Consider the following 14259-nt stretch of genomic DNA (forward strand, 5'->3'; position numbering starts at 1 on the left):
TTCATGGGCGTACTCAGAAAGCAGTCTATTAAAAAGTACAGGCACCTGCAGATCAAAAAGGCTGGGATCAAGCAGAAGCAGATAGCAGGGAGTTGTTTCCTTCTCTCAAACACTTCCACAGCACTGCTGTAACTCAGGAGAGCAGCACACTTGGGAAAATCTCTTCAATACGTGCTCGTCTCAATATCAGCTCGGTGCCGCTGAGGCCCCTGAAAGATAAACATCCTCAAGAGCATCTTGAATAAAGACTTAGCACTCTGGAGCTGATATGGGGTCTGGGAAATGCAACCCAAAGAGTAGAAAGTCATTTTCATGGTAAATTTACAGAGCACCACAACACTGCCTGTGCCAATCACACAGCAACACTAAGATTTCTTATCCAACTAATACTCCCATTCTTGCCAGTTTTGCCCTGGAAATGGATTAATTATACAACATTTCCTGCAGAATCCCTTCTAATCTTTCTGCTGTATCCTGGAGGTATTCAGAAACTTCTTTGCCATGGTGATATTTATAACAATTTTATAAAAATCCTAATAAATACTGTCCCATTTTTGTGCTCTCCTTCAAGCATTACCTGATGCCACAAAGCACCCATTCAAAAGAGTCCAAACATACCAATGGTTCTCACCATCCTCACAGTCTCTATAACTTAGAAGATTTTTTTTTTAAAGATTACCTGGCATGTTGTTTTCTTTCATATATGTGTGAAGAGACAGGAAAATGTTAAGAAATTACATAGATTAGGAACTTTTTCCTTCATGCTTTGAACTTCTTCATTCACATATAAGAAGCAATTGAGAGAGTCATGATACAGTAATTTTAGCACAGGTATTGAAAGTGCAAACATTTTAACTCCTTGAACACATCAAACCCATAAAGATTTTAGAATTTAATTAAACATTTTAATTAACTAAGCATTACTACTCTACCTCTGCAGTGTCTGGCCAATATTACTGCAATTATTAAAATATGGACACAAATAGAAAGAGAAGAATAATGCCCATAATGACATGTTCTACTGTTTTACTCTAAGGACAAGTTTAGTTGGATAAAATCTGCTGCATGAGAATTTTACCAAGACTCAAAGTTTCATGAATACAGATGAAGAAAACCTTGAAAGACATAGCTATAAAAAAATTTAAAATAAATATAATTACTCATCTATTTGTGAACTGAAGCTTCTCTTGCTTTAAAATCATTCAGAAGAAATCTAAGTGGTATGACATGACAATACAGTTTAAATTAAGCCACATTAATCAATATTAATTTATTCTTATATCAAGGAATATGTGTTGTCAACATTTCATCTTTAGAAAAGCATTAACAACATTAAAACCAGCTCTCATGACAAGATAAATGTGTGTTTATTCTCAATGAAGAATATATGCACTGCTCCTATCATGTTATTAAATAAGCTTTCAATGAATTCACAGTTTTGCATGTTTGCACATTAAACATTTGTACTGATGATCTGCACATTCACTGCTGAAACTGCTAATTGTGCAACTGCATGAAGATTATTTTTACAAAGCCAGAAGGATATTTCTTCTTTTAAAAGCATTCTGCACATGCTCTCATGTAAAACATTGCAGTAGCTGGCAGCACCCAGATTCAGATGTCTGTGTGAGCTGAGTGGGGAATAATCTTCCATGAATTTTCAAATAACTTCTGGATGCCACAAGTAACATGATGCTCAGTGTCATGTTTTTGTTGGGATTTTCTTGACAACTGAAACCCATTCATAATTCATCTACTTATAAAATACACCTGAGGAAGACATCAGAGGAGGGGACACAGCTGTACCTTCCACACTGCAGTGCACAGGCATCACAGCATGGTCTGAGTCTGTCCCGTTAAAAAAACTCCCCATCTTTAGGTGGCTACAAAATAACTTTAAAAATAGTTATAGGGAAGGGCTGAACACTGCCAGTATTTCAGTTCTGTTCCAGCATACTCTGCCACCAGACATGGGTGCAAAAATAAGGTCCAAGTTTGGGCTCCAGAACTGCTCTCACTCCAACCTGTAGTTCAGCCAGACTGGGATCCATTTCCAGGAGGGGCCCTTCAGAAAACCCCAGTCACACCTACGAGCTCACACACAGTGTGGGGACTGTGTGCCACCCTCATCCCACCCATCCACACAGCCCATTTCTGCTGGTCAGGAGAATGGAAGTTTACCAAGACAGAAACCAAACCTGCAAGCAGAGCAGTTTGAGGGCTTTAACATTTACAGTTGCCTCCTGCTGTGCAGTTTGTGTGACACTTGGGTTTGGTCCCTCAGAGGGACATTGAAATGCCAGGCAGAGGTGCAGCAGCTGCAGATGAACCTGTGCAGAAAAAGACTTTGGTCAATTTTTTCACCACGAGGACTATTATAAAGTTTCTAAATCATCACTTTGCTAGAATCTCATTTAGGCTAACATACATAAAGGAATATGAAGATGTATTAAATTATCATTATCTATAAAAGCCCTAATTTCCATCTTTCCTCCTCCACCACCCATGGTGGCCCAGACTGGGGCAGTGAGGAAAAGAAATGCTATGTTTTGTTAACCTTACAGATAATCTATTATGGGATGAAGGAAGTGACAATTAAGAGATGTCTGTCCTCTCAACACCGTGTCCACATTTGTGTTATCATCTCACAAACTCCTCCTGCCTGCAGTGTGGATGCAGTGGGTGTCAGCGGAGCTGGTGCACCCACATGTAACACTCAGTTTCCTTTATCAGTGTCTTATTGCTTTCCTAAGCATTTTGCTTGAAGGATTTAATACTTCCCATCATCTCCTTTTGCTAGGTACCCCCGTGTCTGACACGCAAATAATGAAAGTGTGCTCTTCCTGTTGTGATATCTCGTCCTGACAATCAGCTGCAGGGAAAGTGCAGTCAGTATTTGACAGCAGTGAAAGAGAGAAAACAGGCTGAGTTTCATCTGTGCAGTAAGTTTCAAAGGCAATCCCATAAACTCTCTTCAGCAGTGCTGGAGCCTAACAATACCAGCTGCTAGAAATGCTCATCGCTTTGCAGAAGCCCCTAGCTCCAGCTGCAGCTCCCACCAAACCATATCAGAAAAACACAGGAGCTTTAACAGCTCTGACAACTGTGTGACTGGCCAAGCACCCGTGTGCTGTAGGGCTGGGGGTGAGCCTGCAATGAAAACCAGAAACTTACAGGCAGGAATAGAAAGCAGCATGTAACTGGGATGCCCTTCTCTGAGCACAGCAGCCACCACGCTGCCCAGCCACAGTCATTAATGGCCCAGGGAGGGCAAATTCAGATACAGCAGGAAAAACTTCAAGGGCTTGGCAGACTGGATAGCAGAGAGTGGAGATGTCCATTTGTCAAATCCACTGAGAGGCAACTAGCACTTCACTTTCAATATTTCTGAGGCTTGGATTAATCTGACTCCCAGACTTTTGGGAGATATTTTGAACTATGAAGACAGTTTTAATAATTCTTTTTGCATTCTCCTATCCCAATTGCTACTTGCAAATGCATGGAAATCTTGCACAAATTTTGCAAACAATTGATGGTTTGAAAATATCTGAGATATTTTGTCCACAGAGATCCCTCTTATACTGGAGGACACGAGAATCTTGCACTAAATACTTGGGAAATATTCATTATTCATACAATCAACACCCAGTCTTGGTCTCTGTTTATGTACTTTGTCAAAAACTTTTACACTCCTCTTACAAGTGCCTTTTTGATGCTAAAGTTTCACTGAATCCTTACTGAAATTCAGGCTTCCAGCAGCTTGGAGCCCCCCTGCACCAGAACCGAGTATTAAATCTATGCTGAGATCAAAAAGCAGTTGGTGTCATTGTAAAATATTCAATCTCTTTCCCCAGATCCCTTACATAGTTATCCACATAAAGTAAACATGCAAGCCTGGTACTTTATTTTCACACCAGATATTTCTCACAGAATGGTTTTCCCTCATGCAGGAAAATTTTTACCCCTGAGAAAATTTATATTCTGGAGCTTCTGAAAGTGGGTGCTTAGGCAGAGGCACCTGCACCCTCAGCTGGTTCAGAAAGCAGAGCATAAGCCACGTAAAGCAGCACTAACAAGCACAAGAGCTTTGCCTTGCTTGGGGCACTTTAGAGTGCTTGGGGAGAATTGTAGTTGCAGCTGACCCCATGTAATACACAGAAAAAGATCATTCCCCCTGAAAGCATTTCTGACTCTGCTGACTGCAGAGATCCCAGTGCAATTACCTTCCTAACCTGGATGCCTCAAGCAGGATAAATCCATACTCCTTTTGTGTGTTTTAGCACTAAAATGCCTTGAATTGCTGCTGTTTTGCCTTCACCTTCATCCCCTTCCCCTGTGTTGCCACATGTCTGCAGAAGGCATCTGGTCCTTCTCATTCAGTCCTCTAAAAACTAAACTTTATATTGATATCATTTGTCTCTGACTTCCAGAAAGTAAAAAACAGAAAAGCAACACAAGTTTCAAATTCAGAATGGATAGACTAAGTAGCTACAAATGTTTTCTTTATGAATGGCAAATAATGACAGTAGAGAATACCAAAATACATTCTTTGAGATATTTCTAACTGGAGTGAGAAATAAATTAAAATATGCAATAAAAATTTTATAGCAGTTAGTGATTTCACTTTGGAAAACCTGCTAGGAGAAAAAGTTAATGGCATAATAAATTCTTTTTTTGGGGTGAGAAATGATTATTTGGGGTGTTTAAGGTTTGACAATTTCTTGTAAATCTAATCAGCCAGCTAGCAATTAATAACATTAAATTGCTTTATGTCTTTCATGCTGTACCAAGGCAGAGCACTGAATGCTCAAGTTTCTCTTGCAGGCAGGTTCACATCAGCTGCATGCACACAGAAGAAAACATTCTGAGATGTGTTAAATAACTATCAGCAGAAACTCAGGGCAAGGGATCAGAGGGCACAAGATTTCTCCCTGTGTGGCTGGAAGACTATTTTATTTTGGATTCTGCCCAGTGTATCTTTAGCATTTCATTTTAACTCCAAGGAAGAAGCAGGAAATTTGGGTCTGACAAGTCTCAAATCAACACTCAAACCCCCTGACATACTGTGTTTTCATCTATTACGCTTTTGATCCTTGAAGAGACTGAAATCTGTTTGAACCAAATTATTTTTTAGCACTGTGGATGACACTACAATTTTTAGCCACAAACTCGGTTCAAATGAGGAACGAGGAACTGCCAAAATGTCAAAGCCAGGGAGCTGGAGATGGCTTTGGTACTTTCATTAATTTGGATCCAAGATGATATACAGGACCACAGGGCACAAAAAAGAGTTTGTGCTTGAAATAAACATTGAAAAGATAAGTGGGATAACCAGAGTTCAAACACAAAATTCAAAGTGTCCATTCCATTACACCCCCCCCCCCCCTTCAGAGTTTTGCTTTAAAACTGAACTCAACCAGAGTTTAATGGCAAGAGATGATGTGAAGCTGCATCAGTAGCTGGCAGCCTGAAGAGAAAATTCATAGCACCACTGCACAAGAAAAGAGGCAGAGCTGAGCTGGTGAGACTTAAAATTTATATTTGTCCATTATAATACTTTTTCTAAGTTATTACATACCCCTAAGAAAAATGAATGTGCTACAGTGGGTTTATTTAAACCTCAGTGGAGTTTGAAGTTATTTGTATTAGTCTTTGAGCAATTTCATCTATTCCTCTTCGTGTCTCCAATCAGCAGACACATTAGCCAAAATCCTGTTACAAAATCAAGTAACTTTTCATCTTAAAATGTTAATTATCACAAAGTCTTTGTGAAGCTGATAACCATCACTGCCCTCCATTCCTCAAAGGAGACAGAAGCAGCAAAGCAACTTTCCTGAAACCAGAGAGAAACCATTCCAGAGCCTGAAATGTGATTTAACTTCTGTGCTTTCCTAAACTGAGCAGTGGCAGGGACACTTCGTGATGAGTGTCACTGGACACTATGTCAGCAAACACTTTAAATCACGCTTTTGAAAGTCTGCAGAAGTGAAAAAACATCCTCATGGCAGAGCCACTGCAGGAGCTTGCCCCATGCAATTCCACAGATACTTAGCTGAAGCAAAACCTTCTCCAGGCTCATCCCTACAGGCACACATGGAGGCAATGGATCAGCCCAAGGCAGAAATTGCAGGAAAATGTTAGTAATAATACGATTCCAAGAAAGGCAGAGCAGATCTTCACCTCTGCACATGATCTAACATCACATATGTGAGGGAGCAGGAATCCTGTGCTCCCCACACCCATTTGGTTTCATTCCTTCTCTCCCAGCTGGAGCAAACCCTGTTCTCATCACAGCAGTTCCCTTTACCTCCTGTTTGATATATTTGTTTGGATTCTTAGTAGGCCATAGAGAAAAGGCATCAGAATAGATGAATTCCATTTTTTCAGGAGCACTTTTGAAGAACTAGCCCTTAACCATAATTTCCTTTCTTCAATTAAGCAGAAGGTTTATGACATTTGGTGCAGCCTGGGTGTTCCTCAGGACAGAGCCTTTATCTTCCTGTCCACAGGACCTTGTGCAACAAGCTCCATATCCTTGGCCAAGGCTTTTCACATCTCACCACAATATAAATCCTGCTCTAAGCATAAAGTACATCACTTTTATCAGAAGTCTCTCACTTCAAAGGGAAACTGCAGTGGAACAGAGCATTAAACAGATCCATGGGGCTCATAAGCATTTATAAGCCTCCTAAAAGCAAAACCCTTACAGTTCATCTTCTCAGTTAAAAAAAGACTGGTTTAACTTTTTTTTTTTTTTTTTTTTTTTTTTTTTTTTTTTTTTTTTTTTTTACAGTGAAATACAGCAAAGCTCACAGTTCAGGGATCTTGGTCACTCTCAGGCACCGAGGGCAGCCCAAAGGAGCAGCATCCTCCCACAGGTGGTGGCTCCCCCCAGCCTTTTGCCCAGCTCAGTGTCCCCCCAAAGGTGCCCTTCCCCAGCCCAGCCCTCAGCCCTGCCCAGCACGGAGGGCAGGGACTCACTCAGCCCTGAGCCTCCAGGCAGCCACACCTCGGGCTGTCCCCACTGCCACACACAGCTCCCTGGGCAGGGGACATGGAGCTGGGAGATTTGACTGGCTGTGGGCTCTCCACAAATCCTTATTATGGGATAATTAATGACAAGCATGAATTGTCACTCTTCCTCTGATGTGACGTGCAGTGTGCTGTTCCTGCATGACCAAGCTGTGTAAGATTGGCAAAGCCAGGGGGTCAGGGCCAAACACAACCAAAACCCATCACATGGCACAGCAGGCACATAGTGAAGTATCACACACTCCCTCACACTCCCTCCCTCCTTATTCCCTTGGTTTTTGTCTTTTCCTTTAAAAATGAGTACAATTAGGCTTTTAAAACTTCATATTACAAGTGAGAAATTTGGTAGCGAAGAATGTGGTTGCGTGCAAAACTCAGGGTATTTAGTCCTTCAAAAATAATGTATGAAAATTTCCACTCAATTAGTGCTGCCAGTATAAATTGTTTTCACTAGAAATGATGTGATAAAATGTTACACAGCAGGTGGGAGCTCCATTACTAAATGCCCAGAAGGAAATCAGATGAAGTATTTTTTTTTTGTCTGCTGAGAATTGACCATTATTATAATTGAATATCTTTTTTTTTTAAAGAGGTACTGAGCAAAGTTTTCATGACCTTAATTACTTCACATAACTTCCCACATCACATGCTATTGTTGTTCATATCCTAAGTGTCACTTGATATTCATGACAATTCATAAAGACTATCATTTGTGATAATTGATGTCATTAATATACAGTCTTTGAAGGCCTTTCTGTAATCATTAGCTAAACCATACAGGATGTAAAATCAATGATCTGAACTATGTCATTAATAATAATAAGTTAGGTGTGAGTTTTTCCCCAAAACACAAATTCTTTAGGTTATTTAATTTCTGTTATCATTCTAGAGAAACAGTAACCTTGACATAAACCAAAGTTTCCGTATGACCCAAGACATTTATTCAATGCCAGCTCCTTTTTCCCTTTAGTTGGAGAAAAGTTGAAATTATTTTCTATACACTGTGTAAAACATTAGTCCCAGATAAATTAAGATTTCACAGTGGAAATGCTGAGGGCAAAATCTGCTCTAGTGTAATTACTTAAATAAAGTGTCTGAGTACTGAAAAAATTTCTGTGGTCTGAGATAGAATGAAACTAGAAAAATTTTGCTACTAACTTCATGGATATTGCAGTATTTCCCTCATTTCCTCCTCTTTTCCATGAAACTCTGGGGGACTTTGCACCCTGCCTGTTGTTCTCTGCAGAAGGTTCAAACATCAAGGGGAAATAGTATAAAGGAAATCATGCAACATCCTCTTTTGTTTTGCTGTCTCTTCTAGTACCCTTTCTCTCATAAATCAAATCACAGATGGGCTTTACCTGTTTTCCATACTCTCACTCGGCAGGGAGGAAAGAGATCACTGAGTCACCGGGTTTAAATCCAGCTACTGACAGTGGGAAGGGGACTCCTCCTTCCCAGGGCTGTACCTGGCTCTCACAGAGGTGAGATACCACAGATGCTGCCCAAAGCAGCACCAAAAGGCAGCCCAGGACATCACACCTGCTAAATGCCCCTCATGAGCTGCCTGACCTCCACTCTGAACCTGGTTCAGAGCTTCTTCTTTAAACAGAATCAGGGGGCTTTTTGTTTGTTTTTTTTTGTTTGTTTGTGGGGTTTTTTTGGGTTGTTTTTTTTTTTTTTTTTCTTCCCACCTGAGAGGATGGATGGACCCAGAAGGCAGAGGTTTCCTGGCTAAATACTGCCTGGAGGTATAAAAAGAGCTGTAAGTGCTATTTTCTCCTGTGAACTCTGAGCCTCCTGAGCTGTCCTGCCCTCGGTCACGCCAGTGTTTAGGTTTCAGCTGAGGAGGGCAGTGTGTCATCAGTGCACCCAGAGCCAGCACAGCTCCCAGGTCCTGGGGAAGCACAGCAGGACATGGAAGCTTCACCCTGAGAAGCAGCAAGCAGCAGTTACAGGGCATGGTCCTGGGAGAGGCTTTCTCCAGGAAACACGCTGGGGAAGGTGATCTGTCCTGAAGTGAGACCTCTCTGGGCACCCTCCTGCCCACCCAGGGCTGGATCCATCAGCCCAGCCCTTGTGGGTGCAGCAGGAAGGAAAGCAGCTCTGAGAAAGCAAAGGGAAAACTCTGACTCTGCCCTATCTTAGCAGGAGGTGCTAACATGCCCCAGTCGTGGGTGCAGAGCATTCTTGGCAGTCAGTTTACCCCCGTCCATATATTACATGCAGATCCCAAGCTCTGATTTCTAATGTCTCTTCTCCTCTTGACTGAAAACTCCCCAAAATGACAGCTTTATAAGAAAGATGTTGCTGAAGACAAGATCTGACTGACAACATCTTTACAAATGAGGGGCTGTCAAGCAGAATGCATCTTGATTTGTGGATTTGCAGAGAAAAATGTTTAAAATGTTTACTCCTAAACTCAGCAGATTTGCAACAAAGAAATTAAAAGATATTAAATCCTAGGAAAGTTTAGTGCAATTTTATGAGAACTACTTTAAAGAATATTACCTCATTACACAAATAAGAGTTTGCTGTTTAAGACTGAATAATTACCAGTGGCAAAAGCAGCAGTTGAGAATGCCTGAAAAATCACTGACATCAACACCAGTGACAGAGAATGTGTCTGCTTTTGCCTTGGAGGAATACACTAGTAAAGCCCATTTTTGGGCTTTTTTTACAACATTTTTGTTGTTCAGTTGTTTCAGAATACTAAAATTTGTCCAGGGAATCTTCTCCTGAAGAAATGCAGTTTCTCAACAGAAAGTTTGTGTTTCAGAACAGTTTCTAATGAAATAATTAGCTGTTCATGGAAATCTGGCCTTTGCCATGGGTTTATTAGATCACCAGGGGCACGGATTCCTCTTTGCAGTTCCCCATCCATTAAAGTATTACTCCTGAGTATTTCCCCTGCCCCGTGTGCCCCAGGAAGGCCTCTTGCTGCCTCCTTGTCTTTCATGTGCAAGCTCAGAGCTGGACACTCGCCAGCACAGGGTGACAGAGGGAGGCTGAGGCTGAAATTGGGGTGCTTGAATTTCCATATTTCATTTCCTTCAACACGGTGCAGAGTTTGTGTTTCCATCAGAGATCAAGATAACTTGATCAGGCTATTTTTATTTTGTAATACATTTTTTCATTGCCGCATGATCCCCTCTTCTTGCCTTGAACTGAACCACAATGACTTATCTCCCTGTTTTCAATCATCAATTCTTTGGGGAAAAAGAAAACAAGGCAATCACACAGCAGGGACAAGAACATCTTTTTTTTATATATAATAAAGATCTTCTGCATGTTTTTCTGTGAGGCTGGTTTTATTCTCATCCCTTAGTGAGAAGCAAAGGAAAATTCTCAGGAGGCTGAAGTGGCATTTGGGCACCTATCAAATTTGGGTTTCACTAAAGCTCATTTCCTTGCAGTCTCCTTGAATTAATTCTGGTGGCTGACACATGACTGTCCCCACTCACTACAAAGTCCATTTCAAACCTCATAGAAACTACATTCCTGGATTCTTCTTGAAAGCATAATTGTGTTCATTCTAAATTTAATTATTTTAATTGCCAGCCAAAAGAACTTTCTTTCATTACACTCACGTAAAGCTTATCATTTCCCCCCTCCTACAGTCACTAACCAACTTGCATAAAAGAAAATACATTAAATTGATTTTCTTCCATAGGAAATGCATCAAGGAATAGAGAGGATTGATTTCCCTCCATAGGAAACAAGACATAAATGTTTTTAATCCAGGTGCTGCATTCAGTTACCATGTACAGTATGAAAAACTGTGCCATAAAAATGAAATTAAACGCATAATAGCATGGGAAAATCTTCCCTCATATTATCTTAAAGTATCCATTTTTTTGGCAGGACACAAAATAAACCTTTAAGCATTACCTACACCCATCTATTTTCTAGTAGGTTCTAGTACTTATTTATGCACCTTTCTGGGATGGTTTTTGGAAAGGACCATGTTTCATCATCTCTCTCTAATTTCAGTGAGCAGACATGGAATGCAATGTACTCTCTAAATTTGAGTAAAAGTGACAAATCTCACCCTGTGCTGTGGCAGACTGCAGTCTTCCATCAAGTATCAATCCCATGAAGATTTATAACTAAGGATATAATTCATAGCCTCCTTTAAAGTTTGGATCTCAAGGCTGTACCATCCTTGATGTTAAAATCATTCATGCAGATTTTACAGGTCAAAGCTGTAATTACATAAAATTTTAATAAATCTCATGGCCTGTATAAGGCAAAAAGAAGACAAAGTTAGAAATAACAAATTTAAATATTACAGTTTCCAGCTCAACTATTCATTAAATCTTGGGCTTATCCTTAATGAAAATGCATTAGTTATTATGTCCTTCTGAGATCATTTTATGGACATGCTGTTGTTGAAGAGAAGGATTTCCCCATATTTTCTATTCAAAAATAATTCCCAGCAGCTCTTCTCTTCTGCACTGCAGGCACAAGGGGACAAGCCAGTGTTCTATGATCTGCATGCCCACAGGAGGTGCTGAGTGCTACACAAGGGGTGTTGTGTGTTCATGCAGACAGGATCCAGGTGCCATCACACCCTCACTCTGGGCAGGCAGCAGGAGCCAGGGAAATGCAGCAGGAATGGCCTGTGCACCAGTGCTCCCAGTTAAAGGAGGGATATTCACTTGCTGCTGACTGGTTCCCTTCTGAGCCTTCTGTTGCCTTGAACACAACATTTACGTTTCTCTTTCTTTTCAAGCCCATTTCCCTGGTTAATAAACACTAGATATTCTTTGATCAGTATACAGTATAAAGCCATGCAGATGTGATCTTTTTGACTGGCATTTTCTATATTTGTAAACAAAATATTGGCAAAAGGTTGGCTCTGTTCTGTCTGCCAGAGGAGGACCCTGTTATTGACCTGGATGTTGGGCTGCCATTTTACTGAAAGACTGATTATCTTTGTATCTAAATTGGCAGAACATATCAATAAGAAACTTCCTATCTTAGCATAGATGCAGGCAAGTCCTCTTTCCAGGGTAGCATGTTGACCAACAGCAGTCATGACTTCCTTCATGGCTCTTTGATAGTAATTTTCTGCCATTGAAAAATAGAGATCAGTTTTAGATCAATAGTTCTGAAGTCAAACACATGCAGTGCCATAACTGAAACTGGAGATCAAATGCACATTCTATGGTCCCATTTTTAATTGTCCAACAAAATATGCAATCCTAATTTTTCTAATTGCCTTCTGCCATTAGTATACCAGAAGTGCCCACATGTAATCTCTGTGATTTGATTTCAGAGAGTGACAGAACCACAGAATGGTCACGTTGGAAGGGACCACAGTGGATCATCTGGTCCAACCTCCATGCTCAAGCAGGATCACCCAGAGCACATTGCCTGGGATTGCTTGCTTTAGCTGTGCATTCACCATCTCTAAGTTGTGCAGATGGTGGGAAGAAAAAGCCCCACCAAGGTCAGAAGTAGTCTTTGAGCTCTGCTGTAAAGAGAACCAGAAATGCTGGTGACAATTCATGTGTAGCTGTTTTGTGCTCCCTGTGTCAGCGTGCCACTCCCAAATATGCAGATAGCTGGGCAGGCTCTGCAAAGCTTTTCCTCATTCTTGTAGCCCCTAGACTAGTTTTACTACCTTGCCCAGAGTTTTAATGATCTGCCTTTCTAATGTTTTCTCAAAGATTTTGACTACCTTTGCATTTTTTACCAGAGGTCAAATGGGCTCCTTGACAGGCTGCAATGACAGCTACTCAAGAGGTGGTGGTTGAGTCTGCTACAAGAGGACTGCTCCCATTTGATGTTCATTTATAAACCAAAGAGTAAATAAATCCACAAGATGCATTCAGGGATGCACTGTCATCCATGCTGGTGAAATATTTCAATCTCATGCTGGAAGATTTCCACACTTACATTGGCAAGATCTCCCATAAAAGAGAAGAACTACTCTGAAAATAAGAAAATGCCTTTTGCCTAAGATTTTTTATGTCCCTAGGTTTACAGGGATACACAAGATCCAGCCACAGTTCCAAAATTTGCTCCTTCTTTCTAGTTAATGGTTTGTTTCTGCGGGCAGAAAGCCAGACCCAGGGCATTTGTCAGACCACAGTACATTAAGACTTATCTTTCACCTGTCTGTGCTGCTGGCCAGGAGACACTGCATGTCTCCCTGAGCTCAATTCAATGGAATAGGCTAATTTCTTTAATTGATTCCTAATCTGAAAGATGCCTTCCTAGGAGCAATGAAGGGAAACAGTACTTACGCCACACCTGCTTGGTTTATGGTCTCCTATTCAATATCTTCACAGAAAGAAAATGTAAAAACACTTGAATTCTCTTGCCAATGAGACATGGATGATAAACTCTCTATTCCTGCAAGAATTTCAACACTTCAGTAAGAATCAGACAGTTAAAGCTGAATTCACACGAGGAGGGAGTTACAGCACTGGAAAGCAAAAAGAATTGCAAAATGCTTGCAGACTTCACCCCTCCTGTGGTTGATGCCCAGCATGGTCCCCATTCCTGTCACACAGCAGAAGCAGTAGCTTGTAGTTTGTATAAGCCCCTGTAGACTAGAATTCCATTTATCAGATAGTGTCTCACACCTATCTGTGTGTCTTTGTTAGACACATTCCTGTCTGTGCAACAGTGCAACATTTTAACTGGATATGTAGCTATTGATATCCAGGACAGCAAGGTAGGACACAAAGGAATGAGCCTTTCTGGATGCTCCTCATTCTCCAGTGTCTTTTGAGAAAGTGCCCTTATCCTAACCTTCAAGTTATCAGTGGTTTTGCTTATCCTAGAGATTTCCCATAGCAGCAGGATTAAGGTTATAGTCAAAAGGTGCTTTGCTGATGACAAGACATCTCGTGTCACACAGGCTCCCTGACCAAGTGGCAACACTTCCACGCTGACCTGAGCAAGATATTTCACTGCACAAAATCCTCTCTGTCAAATAGAGGCCAAGAATAAGGTTTTTGCCATCATTTTTGTGTATATAACTTAGGGACTACAGAGCAAAACCACATGCAAAACTTACAATGAGCTGCTTAATGGTAAAATATCACTGCACTGTTGAGAACAATTCCTGGTAAAGCTGTCACGAGCTGCTGTCAGCTTGTCTGTGTGATCTATTAATCTGTTACTGCTGCAAATGTGACCCTTATTTCCTTGTTTTTCACATGTGGCATCTTGTTATAAACTTTGTCCAATCCTTCAGCAAAACAGTAATTA

General features: G+C 40.9%; 1 long non-coding RNA gene across 2 annotated transcripts in view; it reads right to left on the minus strand.

Moving 5' to 3' along the window:
• LOC135309187 (uncharacterized) overlaps positions 1-14259 on the minus strand; it is a 61919-nt gene that overhangs the window by 21902 nt on the left and 25758 nt on the right. For both annotated transcript variants that reach the window (XR_010369486.1, XR_010369487.1), the window contains exons 6-9: positions 13287-13395; positions 11084-11237; positions 2199-2330; positions 46-209 (exon numbers count right to left, since the gene is read on the minus strand). This is a non-coding gene — a long non-coding RNA (uncharacterized LOC135309187). The remainder of the gene's footprint in view (positions 1-45; positions 210-2198; positions 2331-11083; positions 11238-13286; positions 13396-14259) is intronic.

The sequence above is a fragment of the Passer domesticus genome, chromosome 10 (genome assembly GCF_036417665.1).
Source record: "Passer domesticus isolate bPasDom1 chromosome 10, bPasDom1.hap1, whole genome shotgun sequence".
Taxonomy (NCBI): Eukaryota; Metazoa; Chordata; class Aves; order Passeriformes; family Passeridae; genus Passer; species Passer domesticus.